Below are 492 nucleotides of genomic sequence, written 5' to 3' on the forward strand. Positions count from 1 at the left end.
CATCAAGACTGTCAACTGAGACTGGACCGTACCGTTCCAGGTTAAGGTATGTATTTACATTACATGATACATTTTTTGCTTTCAGCAAGATGAGGATAATGTGACTGTTTGTGTGCGTGCGTGCTATATGATACATTTTCGCTTTCATCAAGATGAGGATACTGTTACTATTTGTGTGCGTGCATGCTATATGATATATTTTCGCTTTCATCAAGTTCAGGATACTGTGACTAATTGTGTGGGTGCTTTAGTGGTTCTAGGTTATTGTAGTAGTATAACTAGGCTTCGTTTGCACAAAATCCAACTAGGCTTCGTTTACACAAAATCCAAATAGAATTTAGTTTGGAGCTGGTCAGATCCATGTTGTCCTAAATTGTAAAGTACAGCTACAAGTCTAAACCTGGACATTTTCAGAAACTGGGCATTTTTAGAACCTGAACATTTTCAGTTAGTGGCTCAAAATTGTTCGTATCTTAACGGGCATTCTGATCT

Source organism: Triticum dicoccoides, unplaced genomic scaffold (genome assembly GCF_002162155.2).
Source record: "Triticum dicoccoides isolate Atlit2015 ecotype Zavitan unplaced genomic scaffold, WEW_v2.0 scaffold128120, whole genome shotgun sequence".
Taxonomy (NCBI): Eukaryota; Viridiplantae; Streptophyta; class Magnoliopsida; order Poales; family Poaceae; genus Triticum; species Triticum dicoccoides.